The sequence below is a fragment of the Crinia signifera genome, chromosome 12, assembly GCF_055691185.1.
Source record: "Crinia signifera chromosome 12, ASM5569118v1, whole genome shotgun sequence".
NCBI lineage: Eukaryota > Metazoa > Chordata > Amphibia > Anura > Myobatrachidae > Crinia > Crinia signifera.
This window is the reverse complement of record NC_139228.1, coordinates 28002179-28024404: the sequence shown is the minus strand read 5'-3', so window position 1 is coordinate 28024404 and position 22226 is coordinate 28002179. Positions and strand designations below refer to the sequence as shown.

Here is a 22226-nt window from a genome sequence, read left to right as displayed (position 1 = left end):
CGGAGAGCTCATTTATACTGTGATGTATGGTTGACTATTACGGCACAGACAGAAGATACTGTAGATCCCAACAATGTCCGGCACTGGCGGTACTGGAAACAGGTCTCTAAATCCCATTATATTAGTAATCTCCTATACCCTGTTATAAAAGGAGAAAACCAGACTGATAATAGAAAATATCGCAAATCATGAGTATTATATCCCATTGCAGATAATAGGATTATGTGAAGCACTCACTGGGTGCGGTGACCTCTGTACAGTCCCTGGGGAATTCCGCTCCCATATACAGTGTTGCGGGCCATGTCCTTCTACAGGTCACGGAACGCTAAGGAGATTTATTGTATTCTTTCTTTGTGGCACATAATTCCCAGTACAATAAACAAGTTCCAGTCTTAAACAGTTGCTTGTAAGAGGCAATCCCCATAGTCATTTGTGTTGTACTTTCACTGTTAGCCACATACTGAGCCACGGAACACATTCCAAATGAGTCATGTGACACAAGTGACATCACAGCTCGCTAAGGGGTCTGTCTATGGGTTGCAGTTTAAATCCCGGCGGTCGGGATCCCGGTGTTCAGAATCCCGACCGCCGAAATCCCGACAGTTTCTCCCTCCGTGGGTGTCCACGACACCCCTGGAGGGAGAATAAATTAGCGTGCCGAGCGTAGCGAGGCACCGGGCCCGCTGCGTGGCGAGCGCAGCGAGCCCGCAAGGGGGGGCGATCCACGCCCCCCCCCCCTTGTCGGGATTTCGGCGGTCGGGATTCCGGCGTCGGGATTTTGAACGCCGGGATCCCGACCGCCGGGATTTCATACTGAATCCCTGTCTATCATTGCAGTAACTATCATTGTGCATCGGTACATATTTACCTGCTAATTATTACCTGTGCTCTGTTGTAGTTACTGTAATGTTAAGCTCTATGTACCCTGTATTGTTCTAATGTATGCTATTTATACGGCACTGCCAACCCCTTGTGGTGCCTTATAAATAAAATATACTGTAATAATAACACTACCAATAATAAATAGCCTCTGTCGGTATAAAATTATTTTAAAAGTGTGAGATCACTACTCTCCATATGTGAGTGATGTCATCACTGCTTACCAAGAAGTACAGTAGGCTATATTTTGCTGGATATTTGCCATATCTGTATCACTTGTGTTCTCTGTTTGTTGATACAGTATTTATGTAGCGCAGAACTATCCAGCAGTGCATCATTATTGTTTTGTTGCTTTGCAGGATATTAAAAACCTCTATATCTTCCATATGGTAGCAAAATATTTTTCTGCATTTGTCAAGGACTAAAAATAAAAATTCTGGTGTACAGTAGCTGATACGTCAAGGGAACAGGGAGAAGTGACAAGAGAGCCGCTTGAAGGAGCATTTGCCTCAAGGCCTAATGCAAGCAGATAGGTGCCCAGGTGTGCGGTAAAAGACAGCCACTCACTGGTATTATCACAGAGCGGAGCACCAAGCTGGAAGTGCCTGGAGGAGCAGGTGTATGGGGGGGTTCTTACAGGTTGCTTCGGAGCTGGAAACAGATGCAGGATGCTCTCTTTGTGGGATTTTAAATGCATTCTGTATGCTTCCATACAAAAGACGACATCTTACTCATAAAGATCTTTCTTTGCCTTTCCACGGAGAAAAATTACAGCTGTATCCGCCACGCTGCAGCTGTATTTCTACCCCGCCAAGCCAGTTAAATGATTGTAACATAGCCTGTAATTAGCAATCAATAGCCAATTAATGGTTGCTGGGAAGCAGTGGGGCATGCTGGGAGAGAGAGGTGACAGCGTGTGAAGGGCTGGACATTATCCAGGCCAAGTAAGAGTCTTGCAGGAGATGGAAGTGTCAAGAAGGGGGGGAAGACATTTACTGGGGAAGAGGACAAGCGCGGCGGGGAGAGTGTAAGAGGACCGGGGAGGCGAGGGGAGAGTGAGGAGGCGATTGAGCAGAGATAGATGGAATTAATAATATCACAGATCACTACAGAGATCAAGGACAACGGAGAACTTGAGATGGTGCAGGGGATATGAAATTGAGGAAGAATGAAAATAAAATGCAAGGAAGTAAGAACAAAAGGCTCCCATGCGACTAAAGAGAAAAGCAAGGTTCCTGTGGCGAAAAGGAACAAGTTACGGCACAAGATTAAAGTGTACGTGACTGTGGCGTCTATGGAGAGAGTGGATGGGGGCCACCCAGGGGACATCAAAGTGAATGATACAGATTTACCCAACGGCAAATCCCAGCTGCATGTGCAAAACGCAAACCATCGATGGTCAACACTATGACTGTCTGTTGAAACCCTATTATACTTGTTGATAACCTCGCTGTCCACTGGGAGGGGGCATGGTGCAGTCAGATAGGCAGCAAGGGCGGGATGTATTAAAATACATCGCCGCCCTGCTTTGAGATGCTAGCGCATATGTATTAACATATGCACCTAGCATCGCAAAGAGGTGACAGAGGCCCCCAACGTTACCTGTGATGTGGTGGGGGGGGGGGGGGATCTCCGTCACATCCCTGGCTCCTCCCCCCTGCAGCCGGAAGGACATCAAGCTGTAACAAACTGCTAGGGGGAGGCGGAGTTTGATGGAGGACGGGGAGAGGGGTAGGCCTCTGTGGTCTGCAGTGGGTGGTGATAGAAGGCCATAGGCTTCTGTAGGGTATCGCCACCCAAAGGTGGCGATACCCTGGGTGGCGAAGATGCCCGGACGTTTAGCAATAGATCCCTAGTAGATGGCTTTCCCTTCCTCAGCTCATTGCAAAATAAATATATATATATATATATATATATATATATATATATATATATATATATATATATATATATATATATATATATATATATATATATATATATATATATATATATATATATATATATATATATATATATATATATATATATATATATATATATATATATATATATATATATATATATATATATATATATATATATATATATATATATATATATATATATATATATATATATATAGCAATCTGGGCAGGCACATCCAGGGTAGCCAGCTAATAGCACAATGATCCGGTGCCCTCCAAAGTGGGGATCCACTGGTGTTGTCCACAGCATGTAGTGGTGATGGGGGGATGGCGGCACTCGGCGGTAAAGAAATAAATACACCCGCGCACAGGCAGTATGAGCCAACGTTTCAAAGCCTCCTCGGCTTTTTTTATCAAGGCATAAATGGAGAATTTATGCCTTGATAAAAAAGCCGAGGAGGCTTTGAAACGTTGGCTCATACTGCCTGTGTGCGGGTGTATTTATTTCTTTACCGCCAAGTGCCGCCATCCCCCCATCACCACTATATATATATATATATATATATATATATATATGTATATAGTGTAGGTATATATGAGTGTATAGTTAAAAAACCTGTAGAAAGAAGAGTACACTGTGTGGCTGGGAGGGACGAATCAGGTTTGGGAGGATAAGACACACAGACATATTGCAGCCCGCTATAATTCAGCATGGAACTAAATTTTAATCCCATTCATTTTCACAGAAGTAATCAGCGTCCGTTGGAAGGTGACTCGCTAGTTAATGGAAAAGCCGGAGATGGGCAAATACTGAGGACAGGAGAGATGGGTACATCCAGATATAACCTTGCTTCTTAAGGACACACTTATCAGTGGCAGCAGGAGAAGGACAATGACAGAAGGCTGAGCCTTTGAAGATGCATTAAGTGCGAGCCTACAGGTGCATTATGCACGCATTACATTGAAAGGCCTCATCCACATTACAACTGCCCTAATACACTCTGCTGCAAGACAATGCGGATACATAACATATGTGCTCAGAACAACGGCTTTTATCTTCTCCCTTTTCATCAGCTTTTTACACATACCTTGACATCTAAGTTGAGTACAGGCATCTGATCATCACCATCTGGCAGATTGTATTTTACTGGGAAAGCTGTTAGAGCTCGCGGTGGCCCATTTCTGCTTAGTAAGTCTATGCCCCTCTTGGTGGGCCAATGAAGAGAAGTGCGGCTCTACACCAGGACCAGTAATGTATAATCTGTAGTCGCAGCACAGGTACAAGCCATTTATTTACTTCACTTTATTTTACCATGGTTCTGGCCTCTGGATCTGCCACTGGTCAGATCAAATAAGACGAGACCACACCAGGCTGGGCTTTCCCTGAAATGTTTCTATCTGATGGAAAGAATGAGTCTTGCATTATAGATGCAGTGAATGGTGGGTACTTTCCTCTACTGTCAAGGAGCAACCGTGGGGAAAAATGGCTCTGTTAATGTTAAAGCAATGTTTGATTTTCTTTCTTTAAATATAAAATTAAAAGAGCTATTGGTACTCTTTACCTAGAACGGCGCCCACAATTTTGATCGTGGGCATCGTTAGTAAAAAATCGCGTGATTTACCATAGGGAACAATGTTAAATGTCTCAATTGACCCGATTTTCCTGTTCAATGCCTCAATTGACCCGATTTTTCCATAGGAAACAATGTTAAATGGCCCACAGAGGCCAAATAGGCACCCTGAAGTGTGAAATGGCCCCCACAATTGTTAACACCACCCCACGATCAACGTGAACCCGAAGCGTGGCGAGGGGCGGCGGTACGCGTCCTACGACCTTTTTATACCCCCACTATCCACGTCGGCGTGGAGTTGAGAATAGAAAGTGTGGCGAGCGCAGCGAGCCCGAAGCGTGGCGAGCGCAGCGGACAGCTGTGAAGCCCGCGAGGGGACGCGGATACCTGTGAAGGTATCCGCATCCCCTCACGGGGCTCGCTGCGCTCGCCATGCTTTGGGCACGGTGGCTCGCTGTGCTCGCCACACTTTCTATTCTCAACTCCACGCCGACGTGGATAGTGGGGGTATGAAAAGGTCGTAGGATGCGTACCGCCGCCCCTCGCTGGCTCGCTGCGCACGCCACACTTCGGGTTCACGTTGATCGTGGGGTGGCGTTAACAATAGGGGTGGCCATTTCACACTTCAGGGTGCCTATTTGGCCTCTGTGGCCCATTTAACATTGTTTCCTATGGAAAAATCGGGTCAATTGAGGCATTGAACAGGAAAATCGGGTCAATTGAGACATTTAACATTGTTCCCTATGGGAAATCGCGGGCATCGCGTCGGTCGCATCGCACCCGATTTTTTAGTGCATGCAATGCCCGCGATGGGCACCCTTCTAGGTAAAGAGTACCGAGCTATTAATACTGTTTGTTAGTTATTATATTTCAAATGAGTATCTCCTTTTCAAAATCTCCCTGAAAGGTAAACAAGTTTCTCCAACAAACACGAACTCTCAGCATTTCGTGTGAAGGCAAAAAGAGGGGTAAGAATTTACAGTGCACCCATAAAGTCTTGTATTTCATGTGACTGTGGTTGCCACGGTAGTCACATGAAATCTTCAGAGTTATAAATCATTCTCAAGAAACAAATCGAGGGGCAAAAAAAGCAAAATAAAAAAAGCAAAAACTGTAGAATTCCAGTGATGTATTTTTAAAAACGTCACTCTGTCACAACAGAAATGCTGGGTGTTGCCCGTCGCACCTGAGTGTTAAGCACTGAGGGGTGGCACCAAAATGCCAGCTCCTGCAAACAGCGTAGGAGCTGGCACTGCAGACTAAACTGTCAATGGGGGCAGCCTACATCTCCCGTACCCACAGAGTGACAAACGCATGGGTTGGGCTGTGAGGCCACACCTCTACTGATGGGACCACGCCCTTTTATCTCAGCACTTCCTCCTGCTGCACCAGTTGTCGCGACACCTCTGCGACAATACCTCCCACCACTCCACAATGTTGTAATCACAGATTCCAGTTTGCAGCTACTTGCGTACGTTATTCTGCACCGATGTATGAAATATTCTTTTCCCTCAGCCTCTCCAATGAAATCCTTTACTGCATTTGATCTCCAGCATTTAGTAACTGCAGTGTGCAACCTTTGCTCGTCTCCCACAAAATCCACACTTATCTATGCGCCTCAGAGAAGAAGCAGCAGTGAAAGCCAGTTCCATAGATCCTTATCTCCCAGCTACCTCTGCTGCTTTATGCTTAGGAAGGAAAATGAGAAAAGACGAGGAGATCAAGCTGCGTTCTGCACTTTTTACTGGCCTGGTTGATGTTTACTGGTGCGCTTGCTAGTGTCAGATAAGAGGCAGTAAACTGAGAAGAAAAGGCTCATGCCAGACTGTTAAGTATATAACCTTATCCCTCCCGGTACCTGACAAATGACCCTATTCATTGCATGAGCAAAGAGAGAGATAAAGTACCAGCCAATCAGCTCCTAATTGCCATTAATTAGCGGAGCCTTTTAGAGGGGGCCAGCACCTCGCCCCCTTACCTGTCAGTGCCGCACCATTTTTTAGCTGTGGAGCACGAAAGCACTGCCCAAAATGTGTGGGTTTATTTTAATTCAATTTTAATTTTGGAACGTATTCAAAGGTGTCGGTAGCGATTGGACTACAAACAAGTATATTCTGTGGTTTTGATCCAGGCACTGGTAGCAGTGGTCCCAGCAGGCCCCCTGGCGCCAACAAGCCACCCAGCACCTCAAAGTCACCCCAGGGTGTGTGGGGGCTATTGCTGCACCACTGGTATTTGTCCTCTATCCGCTCTGTGCCCCTGCTGGTGTCTTCTCCCCCCCCACAGCTCAACACATGAATCAAGGTTCTATGTACTAAGCCTTAGGGGGGTATTAAATCTCCCACAGCCATCACCCGATGGGGGAGATGGTTGCGGGGCCCTACTCAATGCTGTCTTCCCTGACAGCAATGAACAGGGGATCTCGGCAGAACGAGCCCGACTCACAAGCAGTTGGGCTCGTTCTGCCGATAACGGCCAGGAAGCGACAAGCTCCCAGTTGTAGCTCGCGGCCACACCCCATTCTCGTCCCGCTGCAGGCTGGACATTGAATCTCGCCTGCAAATTCTCGGTCAAGCAGAGCAACAACGGGACAGGGTCACGGCTGTCGGGCAAGCTCGACCGACGTGACCCAAGTTGAATACCCCGCTTAGAGTGAGATAAAATTGGTGCCTCTGGGAATGAGCGGGCGGGTGGTAGCAGAAGAGGGCGGGCGAGAGGTGCAGCCGGGACTCGGAGGTGCGGTCTAGAGCGGGGATGTGGCGGTGCGGCCTGCACGGCGTGACCTCTGGCATTCATGCTGTACAGAGCCATATTGCCAGGGGCGGGGAACAGCCGGACAGTGTCTGAGCGGGTGCACCCTAATCCCGAAATACTGTACCAGCAATCTGCAGGATCCAGGGATTGGCCACCGTAGTGCCAACCAACCAGCTCCTACCTAATTTTTCAAACAAAGCCTGTAACACAGGAGTTGATTGGTTGCAAGTTTATCTCTGTTTACTTTATCTCTTTCCAATGCTTAGTACATAGACCCTACAGTAGCTCTCAGAGACGACAGCGCAACATTACACCGTGTAACAGAGTGTAAGCTCCCCGAACTCGGGCACAATCAATCGCTTCTGCATTCAAGCATTCTGTAACCTGAACACGTAGCTTCCCGATAGCTGTGTATATAGACACAGAGCAGTGCACATACAGTGCTACAGGATTTACTACAGAAAGTCTGCTCCAGCGCTCCCCATGGCATAGTCACGGCAATACAAGCCTCCACTCTCCCCTATGATGCAGGAAACAAAAGTTAGTTAGCAGTAGCGCCAGCATTGCCCTCTGCAGATTCCACTACAAAAGCAATACAAGGCTGACAAGTCGCAGACTTCCCCCTATGATCTATTGCACTGAAAATACATGTAAGCATCAGTCAGGCTCCCCTGACAAAGGATATATTTCACAGACAATACAGGGCAGCAGCAGAGGGAGGAACGGCTGTTACACAAGATCTATTAAACGGGAAACACAAGGCGGCATGAAAGGCCGGTTCTCTCATTCAGAAATGACCACACCACGAGTGTAGGGTGTTGGGAGGGTAGGCCTCCCTTGGATAGTGTATAGCGCAGGTGAACAACAAGACATTTATACTTCATGTCGTGCGCTCTATTAAAGAGACACATAAAACCAGGCATGACAATTCATTTATACGGGATACGCACGGAAGACAATTGCTGCTTGTTAACAGGATAATATTACCGGCCGACAAGCATTCTCCAAGTAACAGCGATATTTGGTGGAGCGGTCGATAAGAAAAAGGGAGGTGGATCGGGCCTTGGGGAGGTTGTCCAAACCAGCCAATCAGCTTCTTGGCTAGAACATTCTGAGAAATGATGGAAGCTGATTGGTTGATACAGTATGTTCATTTTATCGCTCCAAGGGTGGGATGCATCATGCATTGCGGTTTGAATGTGATACATCCCACCATTTCTCGCAGGGGCACACCTTATGCGTGTACAGTTGCAATGGAAATTGCAAAGGAGTGCTTTTACCATAGTTACAGAAGCAGCCAGGCTTGTTGCCGCAATGCTTAGCGACTGGTCACATTTCAACAGCCATCCATAGGTTTAAATCGCAAACATGGGCATACAGACACATCCCATTCGCGGGCACACTGGCCGTGCCCATCTATCTACACCATTAGATTCAGTTAAGAGGACTTTTGGCACTTAGTGGTCATGGACAAAGGAGAAGTGTAGGAAAATGGTGCAGCAGCCATTTTACTGGCTTCTTCCCCTACTAAGCATGGGCAAAATGGCAGAAGAATAGCTGCCGCCCCATTTTGGGGCTTTTACAGGGCTGCTGCAGCATATATATGGTCTCTGGAGAAATGCGTATTGAAAAAAATCACTAATTTCTCTGGTGTTAAAATAATTAGCACATGATACTAGATTGAGATCTGTGCGGACATTGTTAATAATTTAAGTGGAGGAAACGTTGGTTTTTCAGAGTTTGGCTCAGGTAGCTGACTCGTCAGATGCCGTTCCCATTAGCAACCATTTCCCAATGGTAAAGCTACGGAGAAAATGAGCTTGCACAGACTTTCTGCAGCGTATGCCCAGTGGTTTTCCTGTAGAGATAACCATTAAGATAGCGGTGAACGATTTCTCTATGAGGAAAGTGCATTCCTGGAACAGACTCTTATCAGAAGTGCTGTCCTGGCGCGGAAACATTGTTCCATAGTTCAATAAAATCAGAGCTACAGTACGAAATACCATGTCAGCCACGATTTATCAGAGGTATATTGATTTATAATAGGGCAAAGCACAGGAGCTGAAGCTAGCCATTGGGTTATTGTGTTGATGATGGGGCACCCCACACATTTAGAATTAGCTACACAGAGGAGTATCAAGAGAGGAGGAGGCCCTTGTGCATTTGCCCTCAAGGCCCGCTCCTCTCAAGCCGGCAGACCAATAGACTCTGGTTGCTAGGAGACCCTACTGCTGCCCTAGAGTCTACTGCGCATGTGGAAGTCTCCTGCAAAATGGCCGCAGTGCATATGGGGGGGGGGGGGGGGGCGCTGCCAAGATTCGTGGCAGGGGGAGGTTATTTCATAGTTACGCCACTGATTGCCGCAAGTAGCTACAATAAGAAATGATAATGATCAGGTCTAAAACAAGTTATTTAATAAACATACCGCTGAGAAAAATGTGATGCCCCTTTAAAGGTTAGAGGGGGCCGCAGCGGGTGGTCCCCAAACCGTATAAGGCTGCCCGCTAGAATCTATTATTAATAAAGGTTCCTAAATGTGATACAATCTATTAGATTGTGATATAGGGTATCAGATAGCGGCACTGTAATGGTGCCAATACACTAGGGTGATATTGCATACAATCCTTCAATTTTGACCTTCAAATGTCGTTTTTAACCACATGCGATCACTCGCAATGCAATCAGCACCTGGAGCGCATGTGGCGGGTTCGAGGAGTGGACAGTAGGCAGAGGTGGTAGCACAGGGCTGTGCAGGAATGCTAGCAGGGTGGACGGCACAATTAAAAAAAAAACATTATAAAAGACTGGGCAGCCCTCTGATTGGCTGAGAGAGAGCTCTCTCAGCCAATCAGAGGGCTGCCCAGCGGTTTAAATAGTTTTTTTCAAATTCTGCCGCAAGCTACCGCTGCCTGCCAGCCCTGCGCTATACCACCGCCAGCCCTCTTCCATCACTCAATGTGGCATCGGGTGCTGGAATAAAGAACTTGGGCATCATAAGATGCGATGGGATGCAAATGTGTATGGGCACTATAAAAGAGCGCAGTAAGCATTGGGTTAGAGTCTACTGCGCATGCTAAGGTCTTCAGGAACATGGCACCAGCACCCTGTTTTCAGGGACAGCTCTGTTTCGCATGCGCAAATCACTGGAAAATGGCTGGGGCGGCCATTTTCCCAGTGGTTTAACCACTGGCCAGCCAGCTCAGACCGATGAATAGACAAGTATAATTACATGGGTGCGGGGTGTGCGCCCCCCTGTACCCAGGAACCCATGTGTATTGCATCTATCACAGATACATTAGTGGCATCAGCAGATTAAGGACCCTTCCCCATCCATACGGCACATAATCTATTAACCAGGCACCACTGAGCAGCTTCAGGAGTCTGCTTAGTTACCGCGCAAGCGTCTCCTGTCTCCCACACAGCGGATCTCTGCTCCCTGCGAGATATAAATGGATCCTCCATGAAAACACAGAGGCTTAATTACAGGAACAATGGCGCAATTACCACCAAAACACAGCCTGCGTTATTAAATAAAGACGCAGCGGAGAAGGAAGACAATTTGTGTCTCTCTCGTCTCCCCCTGGCTGAGACGGAGAGGAGATGTCAAAGATGAAGTAAATTCCATATTGAGTTAACTGCTGCTCTGCTGCAGAGCCGGCCTGGTGCTTGTATACACTGTGCTGTACTGTAATCTGCAGTGTTTGTTACCTGGCGCCAGCATATTACCTCACAGTCCAGATTCAGTAGCACGGGTTGGGATCCTTTGGTCTACAGCAAGATGGTTGACACTGATAGGTCGACATTGGTCAAGGACGACATGGGTCTAAGTCGACACAAGCAATAGGTCAACAGGGTCTAGGTCGACAGTCAAAAGGTCAACATGACGTTTTTCAATGTTTTCTGACCCGAATGTCAACACAGTTGACATGGACACAGTTTCCAATGCACCGCTTCGCTCACGGTGTCTTGGGCACGATGCCTCACTGCCCTCGGCACACTATTTAATTATCCCACCACGCCCTAGTGGATGGTAGGGCATGAAATACCGCCTGTCGGCACATGTCGGCTCCAAAAAACTGTGAAAAACCCCATGTTGACCTTTTGATTGTCGACTTAATGACCCTGTTGACCTAAGCCCATGTCGACCCACCGCTTGTCGCCCATCTTGCTGTAGACCGAATGACCGTATCCCCAGTAACACAACCACAACTCATTACTACATGGAATAAATGCATGTGGGTAAATAAAAAAACCACGAAATAAATCTACTAAATATTCCAAAGATGAAGTGTTGATGTTGCCCCTAGCAACCAGTCACCTTTAGCTACCATTTCTCTATCGCATCCTAGATAATGATTGGTTGATATACGTGGTGGCCATTTTGAGGCTGCACCTTTGCAGTTCGCTATGAACGCCTGGCATTTCCAGTGATGCAAATTCCCTGAGTGATGTCACGGAATCCAAAGGGATCATTACCATGAGTTATGGCTCAGCATACAAAATGGCTGCCTCCAGGGTGTGCAAGCAAGAAGTGAAATGTAACCTTGTTTTCTCTATACAAAGTAAATCCTGCTAAGAAGAAATGAATTTGCAGTTAAAATGTAAAGTTTATATATTTTTCGCCAACCACGCGGCATTACAAGGTTCTCATTTCAGCCTCAGAGATAGGGGGTCAAAGCTATTAAGGCTACATAATCCCTTTCTCCGGGAAAACACCCGTGCGTCTCTCTCGCTATCATTATACGGATTTCTCTGGCAAAAATGTTTCCGTGCCAAACACCTCTACTGCATTACAAGCATGTGGAAGCTTATTTAATAAGAAGTTCATGAACTGCTGAGATATCGCTGCAAACCTATTTTTTCGGTATCACCACCTCAGAATTCAGGGGCGTCTCCTACGTCTGGACCCCTCCTCTCTGCCAGCAGCAGCGCCACACAGTGCTATAGAGCCCAGACTGTAAGGCACACATGCAGATCTCAAGAAAAATGTTGCAGCGGCCATTTTACCTCGCAATTCCTGCAGCGCTCGAATCTGGAAGGGGAAGTATTAAAAAAATAGGCGTAGCGTGTGCGGTGTGGGCCCCCCTGGAGTCAGGCCTCTGTTACCCGCATTATAAATATACGCCACTGTCAGAATAACGATTGCAAGGGCAGTCAAACATTTTTTTACACTTATTTAAATAAAGTTTTTTTTGTTCAAAAATATACAGATTTTTTTATATTTTCGACATTTTCTTAATTTGTTTCCTTTTTTTTTATTAATGAACTTTAAGCTGAAAGCCCAATAAAGGGGGTTCCAGTCCACTATACACATATAAACTGGCAAAGCCTAGATAAGCTGTAAGGGGTCTATGTACTAAGCCTTTGACGGAGAGAAAGTATAGAGGGTCAAAGTGCCAGCCAATCCGCTCCTGACTACCATGTGTAGGTTGCTTGAAAGACCCAAGTTTGAGGAGGAACCCGCAGATGCGCCCAAAATTTGGGTGCATGACAGCATCTATTCATGGGTGACAGGGGGGACTTCCATCTTCTCTCACCGGCATGGGACACTGCCGGCCCCGGGTGGGACGTGGGAACGTCCCCAAACAAATGGGATGTTCCTAAAGAAAGTGGGACAGTTGGGAGGTATGGATTGGCTGATACTTTATCTCTCTCCAAGGCTAAAGCTGGGTACACAATATGCAATATTGTTAACGAAAGATATTGCTTGCACTCCAGGGCAAACAATCTACAGTAGCATAAAAAACTGTGAAAAACCCAAGTCAACCTCTAACAACCCCAATTTTCGCAGGGACAGTCCTGTTTTTTTGGAACTGTCTCTCCTTCCACCCTTGGTGGCAGTGATCTGTGGTGGGGGGGCAGTTGGGAGATCCTCTGTCACGCTGTGGGGAATAGATGCTGTACACATGCGCACAGCGTCTAAGCAGGGAGGTAGAGGGGCTGGGGGCGTGGCCTCATGATTGCGGGCATTCCCGTGAAGCCATGTCCCCTTTCTGAAAACCAGGAGCGAGTGCAGGAGTCCGATCCCGGCCCTCAGAGAGCTGGTAGGTATGCACACCCTGTTATTGGACATACTGTTCATTTAGGTATATTATGGCGGTACGACAATCGGGATCCCATCGGGCAGTATCCTGACATCGGAATCCTAGCTGCTGGTGCTCCGACAGGGGGGCGCTCGCTGCGGGCTCAGAGGCTCGCAACGCTCGCCACAGGTTCCATTCTTCCTCTATGGGGGTCGTGGACCCCCACAAGGTAGAATAGCTACCCGTTCATTTTGCCTGAGCATGTGTGTAACTTTACATTATTTCCATTATGTTTTTGAATGTGTCTCATAATGTCAACAGTAAATAGGTCGACATGGAAAATGTCAACATTGGCAAAAGGTCGACAGCAGAAAAGGTCGACATGCGGTTTTCACATTTTCGGTGTCAATGTTGATACCTGTCGATATTGACCCCCAATTAGTGTAGTGTGTAGGCTTTCTACTTTATCGTTCCCAATTCTATTCCACGTGAATCATAAAGCATGAAAAAAAGAAAAAATGTTGACCTTTCATGTGTTGATCATTGTCAGGTGCTTGCGTCGACCTTTTGTCAAAGTCGATCTATTGACCTATTATCAGGACAGCCATGTTTTTTTCATTAATAACTAAGATACAGGGCTAAATTTAATATGCGGCACATACAGTATAGTAGTATGCGGTTTTGAATGCTGGACTTAAAGAGGTGATATCATTTATTACAAAACAAGGCAAATGCTCTATTAGACGTGATCGCCCCTTTAATATTCAAAATCCAAAAGCTCCAAAAAAGCACTTGAAAAAGTGCTGCTTAGTAAATTCAGTGCACTTCCTCAAATAATTCCAGTCAACAAAATCCGCCTCATCTGATGAATCAATTACAAAAACATGAGAAAAATTTAAGGAAAAATGAATGTTGTGGTTTAGCCGAAGTTTAAAGGTCACGCCATTAGCTTTCAGACTAGCACTTAGGAAACCCGTCACTGCGCAGTTTTCCTATCTGTCTGCATACTATATAATGGCAATGACCAGGAGGTTAATGTCATGCATCGGGAATTGATCCTTTCAGCTGCAGTGTGCCACGCCTCACCGGTTGCTATGGGATACATAATACGAAGCATTCGCCACCTCTGGCAGTTAAGCATTGACCTTTTAAGAGATTGCTAATAGCTGCAAGCTTTGTGGAGTGGATGGTGCAGGAATTGATATTGTCCTGGTTCGCAAGTGTCAATGTGTAATATAGCGTGTTATCCCCTTCTCGTCACTTCACACGTCCATCGGCACCTAAAGCATCATCACGCACTATAATAGTTAAGAGAAAATACCGGCTATGCCGACACATGTCTGTAACCTCAGCACTTTGTGCTTTGAGTTAGAATTATGCTTCCATTATATTGTGTCAAATCCACGGGCATTCTGTAAGTATGCATTGTGTGGGCCACACTCAACAATTCAGCCATTCTCAAGACTGGTTTTATTGGCATTCCTCAGATACGTTATGTACTCTGGGCTTGTTTCATTTCGCCGTTTGTAAACTTTAACAAGGGTTTGCTTTGCAAATCTGGGACGACGATGATTTTAACGGCAGCAATTAAGCATCAGATGATCTGCATAAACATCCGCCTCCAGAGTAGACCTGGATTACGGAGGATGGGCGGAGTTTATCCAGGATGCAGCTGCTGTCTTCAGCACACACAGAACACAAAATAGACGCACCCCCTTTTCTGGAATGCTGGCCCGCCCCTTCATCACCTATAAAGGGCCGCTTGTCAATCATGCTGCGGGTTAGGCGGCACAGAAGACAGAGATGAACAGGACCTGCGCACATCTTCAAACCTCGGAGATTTGCAGAAACTCTCGGCTTGCGCGAATCTCTGAATCTGGCCCTGGACTTGTACTCTTAATTGGTATCTAGTGATTTGGCCGCAGACTCTATAACAGTTTGGAAGCTCGTTAAATGATGTATAGAGCGCCTAAATGTTTTCCGTATAAACAACTGCTCCAGTTCTCATTACAAAGACATTAGATTTGTTTAATAGCGGTAATGAAAATGTCAATAAAGAGAAGTGCGACATTGTAGTCCCATTTTCAGGCTCTGAAAAACATCCCCTGGAAATTTTTGCTCTAAAGTCCCTATTGTTTTTGTACGCAATAACTACGCAGAATAACTTCTGTTATTCTGTATGCAAACTGCCAATCGTACCTTTATATCGTAGCTTTTATAACATTTTATTTCTAATGATTAGTATTAAAAATACCATATGATATAACCAGACTAGACCATATGCATGATAACGACGATGGTTAATGATATATCGTCTTGCACATTGTCTAGTGACAGTGTGTACACACTATGGCCCTTATTCTGGTTCACTCGTAAAGGCAAATTGCTTCTTAAATGGGCAAAACCATGTGCACTGCAGGTGGAGCAGATGTAACATGTGCAGAGAGAGTTAGATTTGGGTGGGGTTTTACTTCAAAGTGAGATCGATATTGCAGTGTAATAAAGCAGTTGGTATTTTCCCTGCGCAGAAACAAAACAACTCACCCAAATCTAAATCTCTCTGCACATTTTACAACTACCCCCCCTGCAGTGCACATGGTTTTGTCCATTTGAGAAGGAATTTGCCTTTTTGAGTGAACCAGAATAAGGGCCTATGTTGTTAACATCCTACATCATCTGTACATTCAGAGGATACCACTAGCGAGAAAGGCCCCCGCTCCCTCCTCTCCCTGCCCTTGTCACACCCGGCATTAGTCAAGCATGTACGCACTTTCTGATGCTGCCTACCCGCCGATGATATCGCTTGATACACATCACACACATCGTCATATGTGTACCCAGCTTAAGGATGAACTGTGCTTCATCCAGGCCTCACCATGTAGGCGCGAGCTTGATTTACCTTTTAGGCAGCAAAGTACACTTTAGTTATGTGTGATCACATTGTCGCCACCCAGTTCCCGCCGCTTACGCCCACTTTATGTTAAGACCGGGCTAAGAACCGCCCAACTCAGAAACAGATGAAGCCTGCCCTTTAAGACTAAGGTATTAGTGTTAGGGTATTACGGTTAGTGAGGGGGTTAGGCTATTAGGGTATGTTTAGAGGTTCAGGTTACTGTATTTGAAATAGAATATTATTTAATAATAATTATTGGTACTTATGTAGTAACTGGGCTGCCGATTTTGAAATCGGGTCCATCGCATCGCATCGCACCCGACCAAATCGCATGCGATGCGATGCGATGCGATGCGATGGACCCGATTTTTCCATAGGATTCAATGTTAAAATGGACTGAGTCCATTTTAACATGGAATTCAATGGGAAAAAGGGGTCCTTTTCATACCCCTACTATCCAAGTGGGCATGGAGTTGGATATAAACCTGTGGCGAGCGTAGCGAGCCACCGAGCCCGAAGCGTGGCGAGCGTAGCGAGCCCCGCGAGGGGACACAGAATACCGTCCCCTCGCGGGGCTCGCTTCGCTCGCCACGCTTCGGGCTCGGTGGCTCGCTACGCTCGCCACAGGTTTATATCCAACTCCATGCCCACTTGGATAGTAGGGGTATGAAAAGGACCCCTTTTTCCCATTGAATTTCATGTTAAAATGGACTCAGTCCATTTTAACATTGAATCCTATGGAAAAATCGGGTCATCGCATCGCATCGCATCGTATGCGATGCGATGCGATATCGCATCGCATCGCATCTGATTGTATGCCTTAACTTAAGGCATACAATCAAAAAATCGGCAGCCCAGATACTACATAAGTACCTAATTATTTTGTTTCTAGAGCACTCTTTTTCATAGACATCAAAAACATAGCAGACGGTACAGAGGATTTAGAATGAGGGCAAGTCGATAAAACAACTGAAATAAAAAGGCAAACCTATACAGTAGGGATAATGCAGGGCGGCAGCAGCCATTTTGGATAATAAATTCCATGACTTGTATTACAGGATATATTCCACCCACAGAAATGAAATGTTGAAAATACCATCATCAGTGGTATACAAACAGCATTACGCCACACACACGTCCCCTGAAAGCTCGACTGCCCCCCACCGGGGTCTGTACATAACCACAACAAAGACACACTGCAAATGTAAAATCTTCAGAGATGTTATTGTATATAATATACACACATATTGGAAATGTATATCCGTGCATATGCTGTGCTAGCAGAATGCTGTACAGTATATCTGAGCATATGGGCGCAGTGTATGAGTCTAAGCCAAGGGTACTGTCTATATCTGGGCATACAGTATGAAGACAGTGTGAGCCTGCACGTGCCAAGGCTATGCTGGCAGAGCAGGGTGTATCTGAGCACACAATATGCAGCTTGTGAATATGTTGGTGCCAGCAGAATCTGCTACAGTTTCCTAGCTATATAACAGGGAGCCCAAGGGAGTGGGTATACCTGCAGGAGCAGTAAGGGACCGGGTATTCCTGTATGATCAGTAAGGGACCGGGTATTCCTGTTTGAGAAGTTAGAGACAGGGTATACTTGCATGATCAGTAAGGGACCTAGTATACCTGCATGAGCAGTAAGGGACCGGGTATTCCTGTATGAGCATTTTGAGACTGGGTATACTTGCACTATCAGTAAGGGACTGGGTATACCTGCATGAGCAGTAAGGGACCGGGTATTCCTGTATGAGCATTTTGAGACTGGGTATACTTGCACTATCAGTAAGGGACTGGGTATACCTGCATGAGCAGTAAGGGACCGGGTATTCCTGTATGAGCATTTTGAGACTGGACTGGGTATACCTGCATGATCAGTAAGGGACCGGGTATACCTGCATGATCAGTAAGGGACCTGGTATTCCTGTATGATCAGTAAGGGACCAAGTATGGTATGCCTGCATGATCATTAAGGGACCGGGTATATCTGTATGAGCAGTAAGGGACCAGGTATACCTGTAAGATCAGTAAGGGACCAGGTATACCTGTAAGATCAGTAAGGGACCAGGTATACCTGTATGATCAGTAAAGGACCAGGTATACAGATGGAGCTTATGCCATCTTTGCATATCCCTGCCTCCGGTCCCCGCCGCCTCCCCCGACGTTGCCGCAGGTACCCCTCACCGCCCCAAGCGCCCCCCTAACCCTGCCCATCTCCCTGAACCGGAGACACGCAGCTTCCCCGCCGAGAGACAAGTACGTGCGTGTGAGACGCACGCGCGTCCCAGTTCAGTGTAGCCCCTGTCCGCCGGCGCTCGCCAGTGGGGAGGGTCTGGCGAGCCCGGGCCAAGGATGGCAGGGGCTACATCTGTACCTGTGTGAGCAGTAAGGGACCGGGTATACGTGTCTGAGCAGTAAGGGACCGGCTATACCTGTATGAGCAGTTTGGGTATACCTGTATGAGCAGGAAGGGACCGAGTATACTGTATGATCAGTAAGGGACCGGGTATACTGTATGATCAGTAAGGGACCAAGTATACCTGTATGATCAGTAAGGGACCGGGTATACTGTATTATAAGTAAGGGACCGGGTATACTGTATTATCAATAAGGGACCGGGTATACTGTATGATCAGTAAAGGACCGGGTATACTGTATGATCAGTAAGGGACCCGGTATACCTGTAGGAGCAGTAAGGGACCGGGTATACCTGTATGATCAGTAAGAGACCAGGAATGCCTGTATGAGCAATAAGGGACCGAGTATACTCTATAATCAGTAAGGGACCGGGTATACCGGTATGATCAGTAAGGGACCGGGTATACCTGTATGATCAGTCAGGGACTGGGTATACCTGTATGATCAGTAAGGGACTGGGTATACTGTATGAGCAGCAAGGGTCCGGGTATACCTGTATGATCAGTAAGGGATCGGGTATACCTGTATGATCAGTAAGGGACTGGGTATACCTGTATGATCAGTAAGGGACCGGGTATACTGTATGAGCAGCAAGGGTCCGGGAATGCCTGTATGAGCAGTAAGGTGAATATGCTTACATGAAGGAAAACAATCAGCGCCATTTCTCATAGTAAAGAACAATCCCATCTAATGTAAGATACTTATAATTAATTCATGCGCTTGGACTACACAGGCATTTTTCATAAATCTTGCATAAAGACGGAAGCCTTGGTAATGTAGTGCAGAGCTGTTCATCTTCTTAATGAGGAAGGACATTATTGTATATGTTATAATTACATGTCCATAGATCAGATCTTGTAAGGTGCCTTTTACTGATGAAACCGCCAAAGTGGATGAAGGCACCGCGATCCGACATGGCAACAAATAGCACATCACAACTGTTCTGTATCTGTGAGATCCACATAGGGAACAAACTGCTTACACGTTTCCTTTCCCTCCCCGCATTAATAGCCGCCCCTCCCCTATGTAAGTGGCAATTACGTTTTCAGAACAATACAGAAATACAGAGTATTCTTTTGGCACGCACACCAGCTAATAGATAGCAACAGCAACAATGACACATGATAACTGGGAGAGGCTGTTCTGTTCTGCAAGTTGTCCAGCAAATAAAAGTGTATTATGCTTTAAGATTTATTTTGTCCGTATTACGCGCCAAATCCTGATATAGGTGTATGGAGATTCTGCTTGAAGCCTGACCATCCAAAAACCACAGACTCTAATGCAATTGGCATGATCGCATACATGCATTATTATTTTATGTATTTATATAGCGCTAGAATATTCCGTTGCACATTACAATAGGGATTGTTAATCCTTAAAAGGTCAATAGAATATGCGAATTACCAGCCCGTCATACATAACATGTGGGGGTGTGGCCAAAAGCAGCACCACTTCTATTCTAGTGGCCGCTGCTGCGCAAAACCATTAAATTCCCCCCATAAAGGTGAAGCGTTAGCCTTTCATTACTGTACAGTATAATATATATTATCGCTATATATAAATATATATATATATAGCAAAAAATAATTGTTCCTCTTGTACGTCTGTTACAATTTTAAATTGCACCTTACTACAAATCAGAGCCATTAGTACAGCAGATTGCTTCAAGTATGATGGAATAACAAAAATAACATATATTATAAATGTAGCTAAGTACTAGAGGTGAAAGTAAGGATCATCTGCAATGAATGGAATTCATGCATGCAGCACATGATTATAAAACTACGACAATGGTCCTTATTGATCAGGGATTTTATCATGGGTGGGTAATGGTCTGGCTGTAAAGCTTTGCACCGACTTCTATGTCAGCCCTTCAGAGGTGCACAACCTCTTGCTTGGAAATGGATTGAATTTGCCTGGCAGCCCATGGACCGGTGTGAACAGGGGACAATCTATTGATCAGGATTTGATTAGACTTGTCTTACCATCATTAGTTTTGAGTGCGGTCGAGAAGATTTGTCATTTGCAAAAGGACCGCTTGACGATTGTAGTGCTGTAGGCTAGTTATATTGATTTCAGAGGATAACAGCCAGGTTTTCTGGGTTGGCCTGGAGAATGAGGGCAGGAGAGCATGCAATGGTTAAAATTAAGAGGTGGACCCACAAATACATATGCGTGGGCCATAATGCCCTGGTCAATGCCGTGGGGCTAAGGATGGGGTCCCATTGTAAGGGCCATCCATTGGCTAGTAAATAAGACTTCCTGTCTGCCATTACCAGACAGGGCAGCAATACAGTGTGTATGTCACAGAAAACTGACCCGGCTCTCCTGACCATTATCCCATTCATCACAACATTTATACAAGTGTGCCCCAAAAACCTATCTTGTTCTTCCTGTGTCCGTCCCCCCTCTTTTTCAAACAGATTATTCTATAAAGCATGGAGCACAAAGTGCATCTTAGTTCAACTCACAAGATGGCCGCCTCCAGCAGACAGCTCCAGCTTATGGGACTTTCTAATGATGCAGTCAGTTGATTCAAAAAATGGGTGTAGGTATCACGAGGAACATCCTCTACTCTTAATTAGGTACTGGTTTCTTTCAATAGGTTTATTGGATAAAGTTTACATAATGTTCAGGAGAAGCCAATGATCCCACCAATCACAGGCCATTTTATACAAGTAACGGGGGGTGTATACTTATAGCACATGGATGAGGAGGGGGGGAGGCTGATAGTTCTAATTATTTCTGTAATCAGGGATATGTACTGTGTACACGTGAAAGGCATCATATAAACATTCGTACACTGTATATCTCCCAGATGCTGGTGCCTTTCAATTCATGTATCTGATCTCTGAGTGGAAGATTCGATCAGTCTGCATTGTATGCCTGGAAATATCCTGAAATAGCACAGTGTCACCCTGACACACAGCACGTCGTCACTTCCCTTCCCATGGGCAAAGGCACGGACGCTATTTTTACATCTGCTGTGCTCTGCTCACGGTTACCAAGAAGAGCACACAGGCCTGTCGCTGTGACACCCAGGAAAACCGGTGTCTAGGGTGGACATTTAACAGCAACCAGCTCCAAACTGTCATTTTTCAAACCCAGCCTGTGACATGGCAGCTAAGAGCTGATTTGCTGGTGCTTTAGAGAACTATTGACAATATATATGGTCACTTTCCAGGAGTGTCGGGGACATCTGTGACGTCACATGACCTTGTGAAGTTACCATGGCTTGGGATCACAGTACCGGAGGTGAGGGCTGGGCTTGCTGTGTGTTGGTATTGATTATAGAGCACCATAACAGTAATCCCAGTGCATTACTGGACTTCGGCAATTAGAGCTGGTTATGAATCTGTTGTGAATCCCCATCTATGTTCAACACACAGAGGGGGAGGGGGGTTACCTCTGTGTGTGTAGAACATAGATGGGGTTTTACAACCGATACACCAATACACAAGAAGCCCAGTCCAGCTGAGATTAGAAATACTTTGTGAATACAGTAACTGTATTGCTAGCTACACACCAGAACGATGCAGATCATGACTGCGTACGATCCGATTCCGATCCGTACCCAGTTAAAGGGATCATTTTAGGTAGGGTCTGAAAAACAACCAAACAACCAGCGGGGACGCGCATCGAATCGGGTTGGAAAAGGCCCAAAGCCTGCCCAATTTAAATACATCTCTGGGTATAAAACTATAACTGTCCCCTCTATGCGGGGAGCACGAAGGTGCCTACAGCTGCTATATTGATGCACAGTGACACTCCTATG

At 45.9% G+C, this 22226-nt stretch overlaps 1 protein-coding gene across 3 annotated transcripts in view; it reads right to left on the bottom strand.

Moving 5' to 3' along the window:
- CADM3 (cell adhesion molecule 3) overlaps positions 1-22226 on the bottom strand; it is a 244558-nt gene that overhangs the window by 214263 nt on the left and 8069 nt on the right. The gene's annotated exons all lie outside the window — the stretch shown is intronic.